At 46.1% G+C, this 18,594-nt stretch overlaps 1 protein-coding gene and 1 long non-coding RNA gene across 3 annotated transcripts in view; one reads left to right on the forward strand and one right to left on the reverse strand.

Annotated features, from left to right (window-relative positions):
- LOC147103092 (ephrin type-A receptor 7-like) overlaps positions 1-18,594 on the forward strand; it is a 204,419-nt gene that overhangs the window by 115,003 nt on the left and 70,822 nt on the right. The gene's annotated exons all lie outside the window — the stretch shown is intronic.
- The window catches only part of LOC147103093 (uncharacterized), a 36,856-nt gene continuing 20,313 nt past the window's right edge, over positions 2,052-18,594 (reverse strand). Inside the window, exons 2-3 of the long non-coding RNA XR_015072892.1 lie at positions 7,518-8,176; positions 2,052-2,923 (exon numbers count right to left, since the gene is read on the reverse strand). This is a non-coding gene — a long non-coding RNA (uncharacterized LOC147103093). The remainder of the gene's footprint in view (positions 2,924-7,517; positions 8,177-18,594) is intronic.

The raw sequence follows: 18,594 nt of genomic DNA on the forward strand, positions 1-18,594 counted from the left end.
GGAAACACGGCAGCCAATTTGCGCTCAGCAAGGTCCCACAAACAGCAATGTGATAATGACCAGATCATCTGTTTTTGTTATGTTGGTTGAGGGATAAATATTGACCAAGACACCGAGGATAACTCCCCTGCTCCTCTTCGAAATAGTGCCCTGGGATCTTTTATGTCCACCTGAGAGAGCAGACGGGGCCTTGCTTTAACGTCTCATCCGAAAGACGGCACCTCCGACAGTGCAGCACCCCCTCAGCACTGCACTGGAGTGTCAGCCTAGCTTTATGTGCTCAAGTCTCTGGAGTGGGTCTTGAACCCACAACCTTCTGACCCAGAGGTGAGTGTGCTACCCCCTGAGCCACAGCTGACATCTTGTGAGGGAACTGAGAATCGACCATGACCACTCCGTTGAGCTGAATTCCCAGCTTTCAGATGCCCGGAGAGCTGCATTTTCAGACACTCGAGGGAATGTATGTTGTAGAGCGGTTTTACAATCCAACAAGTAGCATTTGTTGATGGAGACCATTTATGCTCATTTTGCAACGTGCCATCTTTACAGATTGGTGAAGAAAGACTGTTTCTTTCCTGCAGTCTTTTTACTGTGCTTTCCAAATGCACAGCTACAGCACTAAATGATTATATTAACACAATTTATAGAATGTTAGAGGAATGATCTAAATGGGAGATGAATACAAGAAGTCACAGGCTGAGTCTCTAGTATAGTATGGTGTCAGACAACCTCTGGGACTTGGAATTAAATCTAATTCAAATCCCACTCTGCTCAGTGGGAATGGGGTGGGCTTACAGCTAAAATAACTGTGCAAAGACGTACCGCTCCATTCCTGCTCGAATCCTGCCTGCCGCCATCTTAACTGAGCCTTTTTTTAGGCGGCTGGTGCTGAGGAGAGCGCCTCATTACTCATGCAAATTGGCATTGTGATGTCATTCGGACCCCGCTGGCATTTTAATGACCTGAGCGCGGCGCCCCGTGCACTAAAATCCGGCAGGGAGAAAGAGGTGGCCTTTAAGGCAAGGCAGAAGCTTTCCTTTGTGGGACCATGAGGACCAGGTGCAACCGTCTGGGCTTGGTAACTTTGGACCTGCCTGAAGCCCACTAGCTTCCTCTTTTTCCACCTGTTTCGGGCGGTAGCTGGCCGGAGTGATGTGAATGAGGCCCGGGAGTTAAAATAGCCCGGGCCTCAATTTGATGAAGTCGGGCAGGTTTGATGCTCGCCCCGCTCCTGGTTGAAACCCCAACCCAACCCAACCCAACCCAACCTAACCTAAAGTGGGATAAGTGCAGCGAGTCTCTAAACTCATTAACTTATTCTCATAGTTTGCAAGGAGAGAAAACCTTGATCCTTTCAGTCTTCCTCAGGTGAAACTCACGGTTCCCTCCTTCCCTGTTGTCTTTCATTCCACACTCCGTCACTGCGAAATGGGGTGGGAGGTAAAGGATTTTACTGCAACTGCTAAAATCCTGAGACCCCCCCACCCCCCCAAAAAAATAGGACGACTGGAGGCTCCCTCTTGCCCATTTTGTTTGTACTTCTGCTCATTGAGACTGCTAAGACACTCTCAAACATTGGCAGCTTTTATAGCTTTTCAAATAAACAACCTCCAGCTGGCTAAAAGGAATAAGCACGAGCTAGTCCCAAATCATTGTCAGTCTTTGTTATTTGGAATGCAGGAAATCATGAAGTCGTGAAGTCGTTCTCCATCGCGGCAGTGTTTTACAGATTGTTAATGCGGTGGCAGTGTCAATTGCTGGAGTCCTTGTCACAATCTTTTTGCTTTCAACAATACAAAGCAAAAAAGGCAAATACTCTGGATGAAAGATGCCAAAATCAATCTGATTGCATTCATTGAAAGCTACTCTCAATTCTTCAAGGTTACATTGTCAATCTAAGCAGTTTAATCTCTTGCAGCAACATAAAGGCCAGTTGTCTATTTGGTTCACAACCCTGTGGTAGCCTTGTTGAGGAAATAAATATTCCCCTCTCCCCTCCCCCCCCCCCCCCCCCCCAAATTTAAAAAAAAACCCGCTAGACTTATTTGTAAAGTAAATGTAATTCCTGTAATAGACATGAATTCACAGTCACCAGACAATCTCTTACCAAATGATACCATGGTTTAAAAATATATATTTCAAGCGGTTCTGGAAAGGTGTTCGTGCTATTTGGCGACTGCAGGGCATCACCTTGCTCGGGCCGGTAACTGCGTAGCAAAAGCAGTATAAACCGGAAATGCTGTCCGTGCAAATCAAGTCATTTAGCACCTGAAAGAGAAATTGAGGTTGGCATTTTGAATGTGTTTCGCTAAATGACGAGAGTGTGCATTTCCAGCATATTTTTTTTATTTCGGGTGTCCAGCATTTCCAATTTTTCTTTATTTCTGTATCGGGATGATTTTTCTCTTGTTGTCATGTGTTGGTAACTTTAATCCTTTCAGTCTCTATAAAGAATGCATCGATTCTGATTTAGTCAGCAGTAGAATTGTGAAGTTAGTAAAGTTGACCATGTGCCTCGATATCGAACCAATGGGGACATGCTTCCTCCCCTTGTCATGGCCATTTTATTGTACTTGACAAAGCAGCACTCCTGCACGGGCTGGTTAAAATGTCTCCGTGCCTGAGGGTGGGGTTCCAATTTGGATATTCAGTTGATGTTCCATGTGTTGAGTGTGTGCCTGGAGCCACAGTAATGAAAGAGAATAGCAACTGTCAGTCTAGTGGAAGCCACCATCGCATTTTAGGAGGCAAATATGTTTGATTTCTTGGTACTTTGTTGGAGATGGGATGTAGAAGTCTTGCAGTGTCTCCATCCATAGCTGTAGAGAGGATGTTTCCACTTGTGGAGGAGTCCAAAACCAGGGGACGTAAATATAAAATAAGAGCAGAAAATGCTGGAAATAGTCAGCGGGTCAGGCGGCATCTGTGGAGAGAGAGAGAGCGAGACCGAGTTAATGTTTCAGGTCGATGACCTTTCGTCAGAACTGGGGGGAAATAAGCCAGCGCAACCTTGCAGAAACTCCAGGCCAATACCTGCAGTCACTCCAGTTGTCATTTGATCCAGCCAAGCAAGGAGCCTCTTGGAAAAAGGTCAGAAGAGACCAGAATTATGCCCGTGTCCAAGGAGATAATGCAGAAAGGTTTCCTCCGTTTGAAAAATTGTCTTAGACTGAAGGACTTAAGAGGAATGGAATCTAACAATCTTGCAAAAGCATTGGCTAGAGTGAGCACTTGACCTCTTACCCAGTTACCATTTGATTTTGTGTTTTTATTTCTAGGAAAAGCATTTTTATTTTCTATCATAAATTATTTAGACGCTTATATAGTGAGTGGAGAGCAAGTGTACGCAATTCATCCTGGGTTAAAACTTGATACGGAGCTATACCTTTCTTAATTTTCAGTTTTGGTGTATAACAAGATGCTGGTCTGTATCCAAACCGCCCTCATTTGGTTCACTAAAACTGTGTATGATCAGAATAGCCTTTAACCCCAGCCTCTGATCATTGTAGCTGCTGCATTTCAGAAACCATCTGCTCTTACGGCATTCATCTCTGCTTGGACCATTCAACCTGGTATATTGGCTCAAATTGACTTATGAGTAAGAAATCTTTGATCAATTCTAAGCATTTTAGTCGCTGAACATTAATTTTCCTCTTGGGGTTTTCTTTCTAAAGTATCTATAATCATCATTTATTTTCATACAAACCTGGGTGGCGACATATATTTTAAGAATGGCTTTGTGACCATGCAAGTAGTAACTGAGCAGTTCAGTCGACTATGAAACCTTTAACTTCGAGATGGCCATATTTCAGTTCTATTGTTACGATTAAGATTTTTATTGTGCCATTCTATCTTTCAGCAATTTCACAACTTTCTTGTGAATGAACCTTACTCTCCACAAATCAGAAGCCTTACCTTTTATCTATTCTGCCTTTGCCAATTATTCAAATTGCAGTAGCCTGCTCACTGGGCTTGATGTAGGCTTTTATGGTATTTTTGATCAACTGGGTATTGTGGAATAGCAAAATACAGACCAGAGCTTTGACAAGCTAAAATTATTTGAAGTATTTGTTAACAATCAAAGTGCAGAAAGAAAAATCCGGTTTAGGGAACACTGGCACAGCAGTCAGTCATAAAAAAAGAAAGACTTTTTAAAATTTGTTTATGGGATGTGGGCGTCGCTGACAAGGCCAGCATTTATTGCCCATCCCTAGTTGCCCTTGAGAAGGTGGTGGTGAGCTGCCTTCTTGAACCACTGCAGTCCATGTGGTGAAGGTACTCCCACAGTGCTGTTAGGGAGGGAGTTCCAGGATTTTGACCCAGCGACGATGAAGGATCGGTGATATACTTCCAAGTCAGGATGGTGTGTGACTTGGAGAGGAACTTGGAGGTGGTGGTGTTCCCATGCGCCTGCTGCCCTTGTCCTTCTAGGTGGTAGAGGTCGCAGGTTTGGGAGGTGCTGCCGAAGAAGCCTTGGCGAGTTGCTGCAGTGCATCTTGTAGATGGTACACACTGCAGCCATGGTACGCCGATGGTGGAGGGAGTGAATGTTTAAGGTGGTGGATGGGGTGCCAATCAAGCGGGCTGCTTTGTCCTGGATGGTGTCGAGCTTCTTGTGTTGTTGGAGCCGCACTCATCCAAGCAAGCGGAGAGTATTCCATCACACTCCTTACTTGTGCCTTGTAGATGGTGGAAAGGCTTTGGGGAGTCAGGAGGTGAGACACTCGCTGCAGAATACTTGCATTTATACAGTGTGTTTCATGACCTCAGGACATCCCATAAGCACTTTACAGCCAATTCAATACTTTTGAAGTATAGTCACTGTTGTATTGCAGCCAATTTGTGCACAGCAAGCTCCCACAAACAGCGATGTGATAATGACCAGATCATCTGTTTTAGTGATGTTGGCTGAGGAATAACTATTGGCTAGGACATCAGGGAGAACTTCCCTGCTCTTGTTCAAAGTTGATCCTTTACGTCCACCTGAGAGGGCAAACGGGGCCTCGGTTTAATGTGTTATCTGAAAGACTCCACCTCCGATAGTGCAGCATTCCCTCAGTAGTGCAGCATTCCCTCAGTACTACACTGGAGTGTCAGCCTATATTTTACCGTACAAGTTTCTGGAATGGGACTTGAACCCACAACCCCCTGACTCAGGCAAGAGTGCTACCAACTGAGCCAAAGTGGACACCTAAGGCCCGTTGAATTTTTTGATAGAGAAGTGAGGATAAATGGCCAGTTTTATTACACCCAATTTCTTGACCAAATACAGCAGGCAAAGTCTCTTTTTTTTCTCCATCTCTCTTGCACAATGCTTTCCAGGGTTCAGAGTTCAACTCTCTTGCTGATGTATCCATTTTTTCCTATGATGTCAGACTTCCTGCTACTCTATGATGACATCAACACTCATAATCACAACTGACAGTGTGATTGGTCAAAATGTGACCATGTTAATTCCAGGAAACCATTAATAACAAACGCTGGAATTCCCTTTGACACAAGACAAAGCAACTTGTAAATGTATTGGAATACATATATGTCTGACTTAACTTCTAACTACTACCCAAGACAAAGCAAGCTTCTCCCCCACCCCCGAAAGTTCCCCACACAACACCTATCCATTTTGATCATGAGCCACCAATTATATAACAGCCCCATATCTGCAGAATAGAAACATCACCATAATGACGTCAACCAATACACACATCATCTGACTACTTGATCCAGCGCTCCACATTTCAAACCAATGCCCTGGTTTCCACAGAGAAGGTGGAGCTGCCTGACATCTTGGAGTTAAGGAAGTATGACATAGCTTCACTTTGGTTACATTTGGATTTTTAAAATATACATACCAACCCATAACGGGACATATTTTTAATATTTGCCACAGGTAAAACCTTGCTGCACTTAGCACTTTGGATTATATTATATTCACAGAAGGTTGGGTACTTCCAGTTTTCCTAAACTTGAAGATAGATTCCTGTGATAGGAACAATGATTACAGGTTTATTTATGTGTGTATATATTCATTAGGAATAGGGAGTCCTGGCTAATACAGATGTGTGTATTGGTTGACATCATTATGGTGATATTTCTATTCTGCAGATATGGGGCTGTTCTATATTCGGTGGCTCATGTTCAAAATGGATAGGTGTTATGTGGGGAGCTTTCAGGGGGTGGGGTGCGGAGAAGCTTGCTTTGTCTTGGGTGGTAGTTAATGTGTTTTTCCCCCTCTCCATCCCAGAGGTGCTATGGTCAGTTGTGGTGCCCTACCACCTGCTAACTCAGTGCAGGGTAGAAACTGAGCCTAGGACCTTCCTGGTGTGTCTCGGTTGGTGTCTCAAACCTACAGCGCTAACCAGGGAGCTGAATTGGATCTTGTCCTAAATATGTACATCCTTTTACACTATGCAAATTGAGAATTTAAAAAAAAGTCCTGGGATTCATGATTAATTTACTTATTTATAATATTGCTTTTATTACTTTACTATATTCTCTTGTGTACAATGTACCGTAACAGCATTTATTTAATAAATAAAAACAGCTTTATATCTTATCATTTGCAACAGCCAGCACTTGCTTGGCAGCCAGCTCTAGGTAGCCATCTGTTTGTTTGAGGAGAATTTTTTTTTTTACATAGTGAGTCCCTATAGACCTTTTTTAATGTTCCCACATTTCTTTGTATTGGATTTAAAGAACTGTTAGTTTTTATCTCTGGGGGACTGAATTTCAGACGCAATAAGGTTAGTAATTTCTAGCTTAAAAAATTGCACATTTATAAAAAAAAAAAAAAAAAAAAAAATGTGCAGTCAGGGTGCGACAATATTTTAAAATCTAACAATGCTCTTTTCTTGGACCTGGGTTCAATTCCATACAAAATTGAAGTAAGGAAGAAGGCTCTTGTTTTCATTGATTCACTGTTGGGTTCAAAACTGAAATTAGCTCAGGTATTCAGTCTAATTCCCCACAGACACGAGTCTGCAGCACAAAACTGCTGTCACAATTTATTATGAATTCAGTGGAAGAAATGTGCCAATGAGAATTAATAGAGTTTTACAAAGCTGTCCCTTGAAAGGGGCTTTCAAATGAAGCAGTTTATTTTTGTAGTCTTGAATTTTCAAATTATCCATTTTTTAGGAAAGCAGAAAGATTTTCATTCCGGTTTTCCCTTCACTAAACGTCTCCTCTCTTCTTTCCCCCACCCCCCCCTTGGAAAATGTTGGCTTCTGGTACCGGGTGCTCAGGTTGGTACCTTGCCCAATGGCAGTTGCTCATGTGTGAGCATTGGCAAGGACTGTCAACTGTTTTTGATCGAGGGTACTGCTGCCAAGTCCTATCCTGTCCTCAACTTGTGTCTGTACATGCGCATTTCAAGGTGGCGTTGCTGGTTAGCGATCAGACTGGCTGGGAACCCTGCCAATTTCCGCTCCTGACCCCAAGATCACTGAAGCCTGTTGTAGTTTCCCGACACTGTCCTGGCTGAGATCAGCTAACTTGGAGCAGATGGGAAATCTCACCTGGCGCCATCATGGTCTGCTTGCTTCACTGGATAAACCTGCTGAGCCATTGGGAGAGTTTTGCATTTCCTAATTGTTCTCCGTTTGGTTTGTCTGCTTGCTTCTCTTGGCTAATCTTCCTCCATTTGGAGCAAAACTGATGCAACCCTAAGCTTGTGCAATCAAGTTGCTTGGTCGCCATCTTTTCTAAGATGTAGATATAGTTCCTGTAATGGTGAGCGAGAAGCCACTATGTAGAAATTCTGGCATCTGCATTATCTGTGCTATGTTTATGCACAAGGTTTATAGTTGGACGTAAATGAACATTTAGTCAAAGATACTTGATAAGTCGTCTTCAACAAGCTTTAAGACGTAGCTATCCAAAGAATTAGGCAGGATCCTATTAGTCGTCTTCTAAATGAAAACTATAAGGACCACTCTGTTTGGATTAAGACACACTGGTCCCTGGAATACTTTTAAGAAGTAGATAAATTAGTGGATGAGGGTTATCTAGTGAAGATGGTTTATATGAATTTTTCCAAAGGCATTTGATCAAAAGCTTCATGTATGGAAGTTCAAGAAACTTTTAGATTCATGGAATTACTGGTAAATTAACTAGGTGGATTTAAAATTGAAATAAAAACAGGAAAGTGTTGAAAATACACAATGGTAGTCTGTACCTGCGAAGAGAAAAGACAAAGACAAGTTATTATTTCAGATGTATGCCCTTCATCTGAACTTCAACTTTAATTTAGATTGATAATTGGGTTGATTATAGGAAGCAGAAGATGATAATTACTTTGTCAGATGGGGAGGAGCAGCAACCAGTGTAGTTCTGCAAGGGGCTGTTTGCATAATGCCGCAATAACTTGGATGAAAGTGCATTTTGCTTAATAATATGACAGTTGTTTGATGAGCTATGTGGCCAAGTGATGAGTAGAAGGGAGATTGATGTTATTCAACAGGATCTTGACCAATTAAGCCTATGGGCCAAGCATAGCAGATGGATTTTAATGTAATATTTTACACAGGCTTTTAATTAGTGGGAAATGTGGATAAATGTAAGATAACGTATATTGCAAAGGGAAACATGAAATATATGCACAGGGAAAGGGCCCTATTTTATAGTAACATGAAAGGAAAAGGATTTGGTTGTGATCATCAAGCCAGTCAGTGAGAAGGTCTATTTGATGTAAAGCTGGTGGTATGAGTCAGTCTCATCATGCACTGGATGCATTTTAAGGGCATTTGATTAAAAGTTTCAATGATTTTTCTCCTGTATAGGTTATCGGTGAAGCCACATTTGGAATATTGTGTTCAGTTTGGCACCCTACTTTCAAGAGGATGTTGATGTATTGGCGAGGGTTCAGAGAAGAGTGACTGGGATGATTGCAGAATTCGGGGCCCAAGTTGTGGAGAGAGAGAGGGGTAGATTTTCAACTTTCTGCCTGGACGTCAAACTGGCATTGTGGATTGACCTCCTGTCACAGAAATGAAGATGGGTCAGTTTGTATAGTGGGCGGTAGATCCACAATTATGCATTCATGCCTGGATGACCATTTGAAAATCTAGCCCAGACTCTTTCAGCTTAACATACGTATGGAAGCCAGATTGAGGGAGATGTGATTCAGGTTTCTAAGTGGTGAGAGGAATGGATTATATAGATGTAAGCAGGCTCTTGAACTTAGACTCTGAGCAAAGAACCAGAGGATTTATTTTGTTGTCCAGCCAGGTGTCTGACGCACACAAACTCATGAACATTCTGAGGGGCCTCTTAAGTCAAACTGCTAGCAAATCCACATCAACAGAATTTCCATTTGGCTGATATGAGTTGCACGGTGTTTTCCCATAAAGACAGACCTCATTTAACTAAATCAGGTGCAGGTGTGCAAGAACCAAGGCTTAAAGGCCCCAAGTGTACACAGGGCTACTTCTGAAGTTTAACCAACTAAAACCAAGCACTTTAAAAGCATAGAGCACTGATGAACTTTCCACTCTGTCCAGTTAGCACTATTCCCCCTATATTTAGTCCGATGCAGAGTCTCTTTAGCATCCAATTGGTCTACTTACATTACCTAATCAAGTTACCAGCATGTACAGATCAGTAGATCATTTTTTTAAAACTTACTGGAGCCCAACTTTTATTGATCTCCTGAAACCTTGTCTCCTCGTGGTCTCCTGACCTGAAACTAAATATCAGGACTTCAGAGATAGTAAGTTCTATCAGGCAGTGAACATTTAGGAAGGATGCCAAGGCCTTGGAGAGGGTGCAGAACAGATTTACTGGAATGGTACCATTGATGAGGGACTTCAGTTCTGTGGAGAGTCTGGAGAAGCTGAGGTTATTCTCCTTGGAGCAGAGAAGGTTAGGAGATTTGATAAAGGTGTTCAAAATAATAGAGTAAATAAGAAGAAACTGTTTCCAGTGGTAGAAGGGTCGGTAACCAGAGGACACCGATTTAAGGTGATTGGCAAACGAACCAGAGGTGACATGAGAAAAAAATACGTAGCGAGTTGTTGTGATGTGGAATGTGCGGCCTGAAAGAGCAGTAGAAGCAGATTTAATAACTTTCAAAAGGGAATTGGATAAATACTTGGAAGAGAAAATTTACAGGGCTATGAGGAGAGAGCAGGGGAGTGGGACTAATTGAGCTCTACCAAATGTCGACCCCGGCACAATGGGCTCAATGGCCTCTTTCTGCGCTGTATCGTTCTGTGATTCGATAGCCACTGCTTATTCCACAGGATCAAGAAAACCAGAGCCTGTGGAAAAAATCAATTAAAAACACACTCTCGCATTTTAGCTGCATTTATGCAAAACTAAGTTCAGACCCCTACAAAAAATTCTTCTGGATAATTGAGTGTGGAGAATAGGAAGGTAGATAATCGAATTTCCACTGCACCACAGAACAGAGGAGTTGTAGCGCCTCATTTACAGTAATTTATTCCTGTACAATATAACTAAGATGATTCATGGTATGGTTTCTTCAGCCCCAGTATAAAAAAGATATGCCTCTTGAAATATATGTGCTGGACCCCTCCTCAACATTGAAAGATATATTCTACAGCAATATGGAAAACAATTTAGGGCACAGCCATACTACCATTAGTGGTTCGAGATCTATGTCACCTTAGAGTGATGAGGGATTGGCAAACTTGAGTTGTAAGTCAGGCTGTGCATTGCTCTGTCTACTTTGCACTGGTTATGGATATAGTGCAGCTGGAGTGCGAGAGATATTTCTTGGAGGCTCTCTCCTATCCATTGTCTAACCTTGATTTTGTGGCTTCATGTCTCTGTCATACTACACATTTAGTGTTGCTATAATGTGAAACCACTGTGCATTCGCATAAAATGTGATGGGATTGGAGTGATGAGCTACAATTTTCCAATATGGGTGCAGTTTACACCCGAACGCTTAGCGGATTCAAATGGAAGTATGATGTTTCCACACAATTTTGAGGTCAATTCATGATCATAATTATACCTAGCTCCAGGTGCAGATTTGGATGGGTGCAGGGTGCACGCCAGTGGTGGGAGTGGCAACATTGAGTGCAAGTGAAACCTAAAGGGGAGTGTGACAGAGTGGAAAATTTTTTACAGCCTCAGGAAAGGCTCAAAAGGCATCGCAAACCATTAAAAGCCTTTGCCAAAGCTGAAAGTGGAGGGAGCGAAGAGGTGATGGCAAAAAGGAAAGGAAAGGAAACCCAAGATGCTGGCACAAGTCTGCGGGCAAATGATTGAGCACCCTGTTAAATCTGTGAATTTTGATGTATGGTGTCCTTCAATAAATCGACAGAGACTGCAGAGGAACAATCAACAGGTGTTTACTGGATGCAGGTTACTCTTTTTATTAAAAAAAAAAAAAAACTAAAGTACAGATCCCTACTCAGGGTTTATATACAGGTGTGGTCACTGCCGGTACTACAGTATACAGGAGCTGTAAAAAGTAGTTCTCCCCTTAAAGGTACATACACTACAATTCCTCCCCTTTTAGATTAACAGTACCATAACATTCATTTACCAATTAACACTTTTAACATGCAACATTACTGCAAATAGTCCATTTATAAATTCAGTCTTTGGGGTGGCTTCCTGATCCATTCTGGATAGCACCTTTCCTGAGTGTCTTGCTCTTGGTGCGGAGGCGATTCTGGCCCCCTGTCGTCGGTTGGTTCATCAGCTCCCGATGCTACTGTTCCTGGGGTAGATGCTACCTGTATGTCGGGTTCATCACCAGGTACGCGAGACCTGGGGTTGACTCGTTCCTGTGACTCTTGGATCTGGTCAACATGGCGTGTCTCAATGTTCTCCCCAACATCCACTGTGTACATTAGTGGCCCCTGCCATGTGCATATCGTTCCTGGTTGCCATTTCTCTGTTCGGTAGTCGCGGGCCAAGACTGGTTGCCCTACATTGAAGCTCTTTGTCGGCTTCTCATTGATGTGCTGGAATTGCTTATTCTCAACATCTCTTCGTACATTTGGTCTGAGCAAATCCAGACGAGATCTCAACCTTCGGTTAAAGAACATCATGGCCGGGGTCTGGTTGGTGACTGCATGTGTCGCATTTCTGTAGGCTAACAGGAAATTGTCCACCTTATGCTGCAGTGGAATGTCGTCATCGCACATGGCCTTTACTGCTTTTTTAAAGCTTTGTACGAACCTCTCAGCCAATCCATTTGTGGCTGGATGATACAGGGCGGATGTGTAATGCCTTACCCCATTCCTTTTCATAAATCTTCGAAACTCTTCGGACACAAACTGTGGTCCGTTATCAGAGCAAATCTGCTCTGGCAAGCCGTTCCTGGCAAATATGGTCCGTAGGACTGCAATAGTTTTCTCCGTGGTGGTGGAGGACATTTTGATCACCTCAGGCCATTTCGAGTGCGCATCCACGGCTATTAAAAACATTGAGTCCATGAATGGACCAGCAAAATCAATATGCACCCGTTGCCATGGAGATGAGGGCCACTCCCATGGGTGTAGAGGGGCATGTGGTGGTGCATTTTGGACCTTCTGGCATCCTGAGCAGCTCTTTGTCAGGTCCTCGATTTGCTGATCGATCCCCGGCCACCACACATAAGCCCTGGCAAGGCTTTTCATTTTCACCCCTCCCAGATGGCCTTCGTGAAGCTCATTGCGCACTCTCTCCCTTAACTTGGGTGGAATTACCACTCGGGATCCACACATCAAGGTCCCCTGGCATACTGACAGCTGTTCTCTTCTGGATGAGAATGCTGGCAACAGTGAGTCGCCATGTGCTGGCCATCCCTTCACCGTCAAATCATATACCCGAGACAGTGTTGGGTCATTTCGGGTCTCCTTCTCTATACCAGCGTTAGTTACTAGCAAGCATTCAATTATAGTCGAATGAAATATTTCGACAGGATCCACTACTGGTGCTTCCTCCGCAGTAGGCAGTGGCAGGTGTGATATCCCATCAGCGTTTCCATGCTGTTTCGTGCCCTTATACTCGATATCATATTGGTGCACCCCTAGAAAAAGGGACCATCGTTGTAGCCGTTGTGCAGTCATCACCGGAACGCCCTTCTTTGGATTAAAGATGGAGACAAGTGGTTGGTGGTCAGTCAGCAAGGTGAACTTCTGCCCGTGCAGATAGTGGTTGAACTTTTTCACTCCCCACACTAGGCTGAGGGCCTCCCTGTCAATCTGGGCGTAGTTACGCTCGGCTGAGGTTAGTGACCGAGACGCAAAGGCTATTGGCCTCTCCGAGCCGTTCGGGAATTTGTGCGACAGCACCGCTCCAATGCCATAGGGTGATGCATCACACGCCAGCCAAATTGGTAGTGCTGGGTTGAAATGAGCCAACACCTCTTTTGATGTGATCAATTCTTTGCACTTCTGGAAAGCTCGTTTACATTCGTCATTCCACTTCCATGGTACCCCCGTTTGCAGTAGGGTGTTCAGTGGATGTAGTACTGTAGACAAATTCGGCAAGAACTTATGGTAGTCGTTCACCAACCCGAGGAACGACCTCAGTTGTGACACATTTTCCGGTGCTGGAGCCTTGACTACTGCCTCAATCTTTTCAGGGGACTTACGTAACCCCTCTTCATCAATCACGTGGCCACAATGCGAGATCTGCTTCTGGAAAAACTCACATTTGTGGCGATTAGCTCGGAGCCCATAATCCTTCAATCTAGTGAGCACCTGCTCCAGGTTGGCGAGGTGATCACTGTCATTTTCGCCCGTGACCAGGATGTCGTCCAAATAACACTGGGTCCCTGGAATCCCTTGCAGGACTTGATCCATTGCCCTTTGCCAAATAACCGGAGCTGATGCTACCCCGAACACTAGCTGGTTGTATTGGTAGAGTCCTTTTATGAGTGTTGATCGTGAAGTACTGTTTCGAGGCTTCTTCTACCTCCATTTGCAGGTACGCCTGGGCCAGATCAATGTTAGTGAAGCGTTTCCCTCCAGATAGCGAGGTGAAAATATCTTCAATCCGCGGAAGCGGATATTGTACAGTGTGAAGGACTGGGTTCACTGTCACCTTGAAGTCCCAACAGATGCGGACCTTCTTTGGTTCCCCAGGCGTATTACTCAACGACCTCTTCATTACAGGAACGATGGGTGTAGCCCACTCGCTCCAGTCCACTTTGGATAGTACTCCTGAATGTTCCAAACCTTCCAGCTCTGCTTCGACGGCTGGGCGGATCGCATAAGGTACCGGTCTGGCCTTAAAAAAAAACTTTGGGCTTGCATTTTCCTCTGTTTTGATCATTGCTGTTATGCCTTTTAGTGTTCAGAGTCCCTCCTGGAACACTTCTTGTGCATCAGTTACCATTTTTGACAGTCGCCCATGTGTGACGTCGTCATCCTTTTTGGCATCTACAGTCAGTGCTTTTATGGAATGCCAATCTAGCTGTATCTTCCGGATCCATTCACGCCCTAGTAGTGGTGGTCCTCCATCTGGCAATACATATATGTCCATTTTTGGTGTTTCCTTGCCGTTGCATATCACGTTCACCCTTATTTTTCCTTTGGGGTAGACTTTTTGCCCCGTATATGTCTTCAAGACAATCTCTGTATCTCTCAAGGGTATATGTGAGAATAGCCGCTTGTAGTCCCTTCGGTTTATGACTGTTAGGGCTGATCCTGTGTCCAATTCCATTTTCACTTGGACGCCGTCTATCTTGAGCGTGATCCTCCATTTTGATTACATGATGTAGTTTCAGACAACCCAACTCCTTGCTTCCGGAGTCTGTCACTTTTCTGTTCGTCTGAACTACTCTCCGTCACCTTATGTACCTTTTTGTACTTCTCCTGTGGAGATTTCTTGCTGCTGGTTTTCTTTCCCGACCTGCAGACACTTGCTATGTGTCCTACTTTTCCACACTGTCTGCACACTTGGTCCTTGAACCAACAATCCTTATGGTCGTGTGTTGTTCTGCCGCAGCGATAACACGTCACTGCTCCATATGACATTTCATTTGTGCCACATTCTTGCGATCTCCATTGTATCTCTGCAGCACCCCGTGCGGCTGCTACTGCCATGCTGAAAGCCTTGTCCAGCGTAAGATCCTTTTCTGATAGAAGCCGTTTCTGGGTTCCTTCACTTTGAAGCCCACACACAAACTTGTCCCTTAAAGTATCTGCTAGTCCCGTTCCAAACTGGCAGTGTTTCGATAGTTTGCGCAGTTCCGTTAAATACTCAGCATTACTTTCGTCTTTATGCTGGTTCCTTTTGTGAAACTTAAATCTTTCTGCTATCAGCAGCGGTGTGGGGTTTAAGTGGTCCTGTAGGATTGCCACTATGCTTTCAAAATCCTTTTCCACTGGCTTCTCTGGGGTTACTAGCTTTCACAGTAAGCCGTATGTTTTTGCACGCATGGAATTCAACAATACCAGTGCTTTCCTGGCATCTGGCACTTCATTCGCCTTGCAGTCCACTTCTACGCGTTCTATATATGTTGCTCAATCTTCGACTTCATTGTCGAATGCTGTGACACTGCCACTCTTCTGCATCCCTGGGTGTGGTTAGACTGGCTAAAAATGGCGTCTCCCGCGCTCTCCCTTCTCCGCTGGCTCAAAATGGCGTCTCCCGCGCTTCCTTTCTTCCCCCGCGGACGCTGCTCAGCCCTTGAAACCCCGGCCGCGCTCTGCACGTTTTCCCTTCTCTCGTTGACACCACTCGGTCTTCAACCCCGGCTGCGCCCTGTGCGCTTTACCCTCTCTCTTACCCCGTGATGCGCTATCAATTACTCATAAAAGACTGAGAGTTAAGAGAGTAACTAAAGGCTTTTATTAACAATAGAATGAAGGTCTGCCTCGAGTGGTCGACCGGTCCAGAAATACAAAGGGCTGGGGAGCAGTCACCTTTATACTAGGACTTGTGGGAGGAGTCAGCCGAGGCATGTCCAGGCATGTACACAGTGGAATACAAACAGTGGTTTACCACATTCACCCCTTGTTTAAAATTGAGTCCGGCGGGGTGAAGTGTATTAAAAGTTAGTGTATTGGAGACTCTCCGGAGGTCTTGTCTGCCGCTGTGATCGGCGTGGCGACGGCAGGGGTAGTGGAGCTTCCGGCGTCGAGTCCTGCGTGGGCTGTGGCACAGGCGTGTCGTCCTCGTAGATGTCGAGCGGGTTGCGGGGCCCAGGCCTGCCGTCTGCTGGAGCTGGATATCGGATCGTGGGGGGGGGGTGGTAGTGAGTAGTGGGTTACTGCGGCCCCCGAGGGTGCAAGGTCTCGTATGGAGACTGTGTCCTCCCGCCCGTCCGGGTATGCAATGTAAGCATACTGGGGGTTGGCGTGGAGGAGGTCGACCCTCTCGACCAGGGGGTCCGTTTTATGGGTCCTCACGTGCCTTCTCAGTAGGACCGGCCCTGGGGACATCAGCCATGGCGGTAGCGATGTCCCCGATGTGGACTTCCTTGGGAAGACAAACATTTTCTCATGAGGGGTGGCGTTAGTGGCAGTGCAGAGCAGTGACCGAATAGAGTGGAGCGCATCGGGGAGCACATCCTGCCAGCGGGAGGTTGGAAGGCCCCTAGACTTTAAGGCTAGCAGGGCGGCCTTCCAAACTGTCGCATTTTCTCTTTCCACCTGTCCGTTCCCCCGGGGGTTGTAACTGGTGGTCCTGCTTGTGGCAATACCCCTAGTTAGCAGGTACTGACGGAGTTCGTCGCTCATAAACGATGAGCCCCGGTCGCTATGGATATAGCTGGGGAAACCGAACAGGGTGAAGAGGTCGTTCAGACATTTAATGACCGTGGCACTGGTCATGTCCGGGCAGGGGATGGCGAACGGGAAACGGGAGTACTCATCAATAATATTGAGGAAGTACACATTGCGGTCGGAGGAGGGGAGAGGCCCTTCAAAATCAACGCTCAGGCGCTCGAAGGGGCGAGTGGCTTTTATCAGGTGGGCCCTGTCTGGTCTATAAAAGTGTGGTTTGCACTCAGCGCAGACTTGGCAGTTCCTGGTCATGGTCCTGACCTCCTCAATAGAGTAAGACATGTTGCGGGCCTTGATGAAGTGGAAGAACCTGGTGACCCCCGGGTGGCAGAGGTCATTGTGGAGGGCCCGCAGTCTATCGATCTGCGCGCTGGCGCAGGTGCCACGCGATAGCGCATCCGGGGGTTCTTTGAGCTTCCCGGGCCGGTACAAGATCTCGTAATTGTAGGTGGAAAGTTCGATTCTCCACCTCAAGATCTTGTCATTTTTGATTTTGCCCCTCTGCTTGTTGTTAAACATGAAAGCAACTGAATGTTGGTCAGTGAGCAGGGTAAATCGTTTTCCGGCCAAGTAGTGCCTCCAATGACGCACAGCCTCCACAATCGCCTGGGCCTCCTTCTCAACAGCGGAGTGTCTGGTCTCTGGGCCTTGGAGGGTTCGTGAAAAGAAGGCCACGGGTCTCCCCGCCTGATTGAGGGTAGCGGCCAGGGCAAAGTCGGACGTGTCGCTTTCCACCTGGAAGGGGATGGATTTGTCCACTGCGTGCATGGTGGCTTTGGCAATGTCTTCCTTGATACGGTGGAAGGCTAAGTGGGCCTCTGCCGTCAAGGGAAAAGAGGTGGACTTAATCAGCGGATGGGCCTTGTCCGCATAGTAGGGGACCCACTGGGCATAATAGGAGAAAAACCCTAGGCACCTCTTCAGGGCCTTGAGGCAGTGGGGCAGTGGGAGTTCCATAAGGGGACGCATCCGGTCGGGGTCGGGGCCGATGACTCCGTGTTCCACAACACAGCCAAGGATGGCGAGGCGGTTTGTGCGGAATATGCACTTCTCCTTGTTATATGTCAGGTTCAGGAGTTGGGCGGTGCGGAGGAATTTTTCGAGGTTTGCGTCATGGTCCTGCAAGTCACGGCCGCAGATGGTCACATTGTCCAGATGTGGGAAAGTGGCCTGCAACGCATTTTGATCTACCATCCGGTCCATCTCCCTTTGGAAGACGGAGACCCCGTTGGTGACGCCAAAGGGAACCCTAAGGAAGTGGTAGAGGCGGCCGTTTGCCTCAAAGGCAGTGTACTGGCGGTCCTCAGGGCGGATAGGGAGCTGGTGGTACGCTGATTTCAGGTCAATGGTCGAGAAGACGCGGTACTGCGCGATCTGATTGACCATATCAGCTATGCGGGGGAGTGGGTAGGCGTCCAGCAGGGTGTAGCGATTTATTGTCTGGCTGTAGTCGATGACCAGGCGCTGCTTCTCGCCGGTCTTAACGACCACAACCTGGGCTTGCCAGGGGCTGGTGCTGCCCTCAATAATCCCTTCCTTCAGGAGCCGCTCCACTTCGGTTTTAATGAAAACCCTGTCCCCGGCACTGTATCGCCTGCTCTTTGTGGTGATGGGCTTACAGTCGGGGGTGAGGTTAGCAAACAGTGGGGGGGGGGGGGGGGGGGTGTGACTCTGAGTGTGGAGAGGTTGCACCTGGTGCGCGGCGGGCAATTTGGGAGCTGCTGGCTGCGGACTGTGAGTGGGGGTAGGGGTCCACCGTACGCCATCGTAACACTTTTAAGGTGGCACTGAAAATCTAACCCCAGCAGGGCGGCAGCGCAGAGGTCGGGCAGGACCAGAAGTTTAAAATGATCGTACACGGTCCCGTCTACTACGAGTGTCACTACGCAGTAGCCGC

The sequence above is a fragment of the Somniosus microcephalus genome, chromosome 20, assembly GCF_052327205.1.
Source record: "Somniosus microcephalus isolate GS21.2 chromosome 20, FLI_Smic_1.0, whole genome shotgun sequence".
In the NCBI taxonomy this organism is placed as follows: Eukaryota; Metazoa; Chordata; class Chondrichthyes; order Squaliformes; family Somniosidae; genus Somniosus; species Somniosus microcephalus.